At 42.3% G+C, this 2,799-nt stretch overlaps 1 protein-coding gene across 1 annotated transcript in view; it reads left to right on the top strand.

Annotated features, from left to right (window-relative positions):
* LOC115287190 (olfactory receptor 10T2) overlaps window positions 1-2,799 on the top strand; it is a 7,592-nt gene that overhangs the window by 1,384 nt on the left and 3,409 nt on the right. The gene's annotated exons all lie outside the window — the stretch shown is intronic.

Raw genomic sequence — 2,799 nt, forward strand, 5'->3', positions numbered from 1 at the left:
AAATCAAAACCACACTGAGATACCACCTCACACCAGTCAGAGTGGCTAAAATGAACAAATCAAGAGACTATAGGTGCTGGCGAGGGTGTGGAGAGACGGGCACCCTCCTACACTGTTGGTGGCAATGTAAACTGGTGCAGCCGCTCTGGAAAACAGTGTGGAGGTTCCTCAAAAAACTATCCATAGAACTCCCTTATGACCCAGCAATAGCATTGCTAGGGATTTACCCAAAAGATAGAGAAATGCTGATGCATAGGAGCACATGTACCCCAATGTTCATAGCAGCAATGTCAACAATAGCCAAAACATGGAAAAAGCCTAAATGTCCATCACCTGATGAGTGGATCAAGAAGATGTGGTATATATTCACGATGGAATACTACATGGCAATGAGATAGAATTGATTTTAGATCTATTATTTTCTTTTTATAATTTTATTATTTTAAATCTATTATTTCAAGCCATGTAATTTGCGATGGTATTTAAAACTCTTCAAACTGATGAGCCTTGGATTTTTTTTTTCATTTGAACAACTGTTGTTGTTGTTATTTTCCTATGAATATGTGAATTATCTAGTGAGCACAGAGCGTGTCTTCTGATCGGGAGAGCTGATTATTGTTAATTAGACCTTTTCTTCTGCCCAGTGACCCAACTCGTGCTGGAACCAAAATCTCCCACTGGCGCCTGGGTGGCTCAGTCAGTTGAGCGTTCGACTTGGGCTCAGGTCATGATCTCACAGCTTGTGATGATGAGTGAGGTTGAGCATCGTTTCATGTGCCTGTAGGCCATCTGGATGTCCTCTTTGGAGAAGTGTCTGTTCATTTCTTCTGCCCCATGTTGGGCTCTGTATTGACAGCTCAGAGCTTGCTTTGGATTCTATGCCTTCTTCTCTCTCTGCCCCTCTTTATCTCGTTCTCTCTCTCTCTCAAAAATAAATAAATAAACATTTAAAAAAATTAAACAAAATCTGATTTGGTCAAAATGTGTTTCATCACCAAAAGAAAAAACACTTATCATTAATTGTATGGCTGGAGTCACGGGCTTCTGCATTGCTTTGGTGGCCACCAAACTCATCTCTGACATGCCTTTCTGCGGTCCCAACAGGGTCAACCACTATTTCTGTGACATGGCACCTGTCATTAAGTTGGCCTGCACAGACACCCATGTGAAAGAACTGGCTCTATTCAGCCTCAGCATCCTGGTGATCATGGTGCCTTTCTTGCTAATTCTTATCTCCTATGGCTTAAACTACGTGTAAACAGGGAACATGTTTATATATAACAAGTTAAGCGGCTCTTTTCCCGGCAGAAAGTCCCCTGGCTGATTGCCTTCGTTTAATAAACACTCATGTCTATTACATTACTTCTTGGGATGTCTGCATATTTCCATCCTTAGAGATTCTTAAATACTGAGCACAAACTGAGTGTTGATTGGGGTGGGGGAGAGGGGGCATGATGGGTATGGAGGAGGGCACTTGTTGGGATGAGCACTGAGTGTTATATGGAAACCAAGTTGACAATAAACATAAAAGAAAAAAATAAAGGAGGTAAAAGAAAATAAAAACCAAAAGAAAGTGTGTGTTCTCAAAACCATCTGTGACAGTTATATTTATTACTCTAATTATTCTGCTCATGAAATGTAATTTGTAGTATGGCCTGGTGAAGCATGATTGCAATAAAGGTTGTTCATTTCTAATACAGTGAGATGGAGTATTCTGGAAAAATTAAGTATGAGCAAGAAAATCACAGAAGAAAAGAAAATCATGAAAATCTAGAAGTGTTATTTGCTTAGACTCTGTAAGTTCATGACAATTATTTTAACGAATTATGGGTGAACTTATGCAAGATATGCTCTGAAGAGTTCCAATCACATGGGCCAGTACTGAAAGTAAAGCCTTATCCCTAAATGAAAATATTCACACATATGTGTATATTTAAGCATTTTGAGCTCAAATAAAGCATTTCAATTATAGAAAGGTCATTTTGTTTTTCAATTTTCTGCCCTACCAGACTTTTCGAATTAGTAACCGTCTGACCCTGTTGGGGTCAGGGCAGAGGGCTACTCTTTTATGTTTTCAATGAGGTTTAAAACTTTTTTTCTTGAGGATGGTATAGAGACACGATAAGCCAATAAGAGCGGGGGATGCTTTGTGGATAATGGATCCATTGCCCTTGGGTGCTCTTTAAGGCCGCATGACCTTGGAAGTACTCTAGCTCAAGGTGTGTATGCAGTTACAGCCCTTGTTTCCCCGAGTTGTGGCCCCAATCCATGCATGCCTTGTTAGCAAGAAATCCACTACTTCCTTCCCGAGGTTCTTAAGCTGGATTTTTCAGAAACCAGGAGACATTTAAGGTCAGGGAGCGCCTGGGTGGCTCAGTAGGCTGAGCATCTGACTCTCATTTCAGCTCAGGTCATGGTCTCAGGGTTGGTGGGTTGGAGACCCGTGTTGAGTTCTGTGTGGATGGTGCAGAGCCTCCTTGGGATTCTCTCCTTTTCTCTCGGTCCTTCCTCTCTTCTCTCTCTCAAAATAAATAAACCTTAAAACGAGAAGGAAAAAATACAGAAAAAAGAGAGAGAGTCAGAATGGTCTCCAGACAAAGTGGAGCACAGGCGGGTTCCCTGTGCTGTGGGACCCCTGGTGAAGAGTGCCCTACCTGAGCTACAGTACTGGGAGGCAGCGATGGTGCCCAGACCACTGAAGAGGGCTTCCCGGGTGATACGGCTCTGGGAAGAATGTTATTCCACGTCCCCCGCATTAATGGAGGCTCCTGACATGTGTACACCCCGGGTCCTAGCTCT

The sequence above is a fragment of the Suricata suricatta genome, chromosome 3, assembly GCF_006229205.1.
Source record: "Suricata suricatta isolate VVHF042 chromosome 3, meerkat_22Aug2017_6uvM2_HiC, whole genome shotgun sequence".
NCBI classification, from domain to species: Eukaryota; Metazoa; Chordata; class Mammalia; order Carnivora; family Herpestidae; genus Suricata; species Suricata suricatta.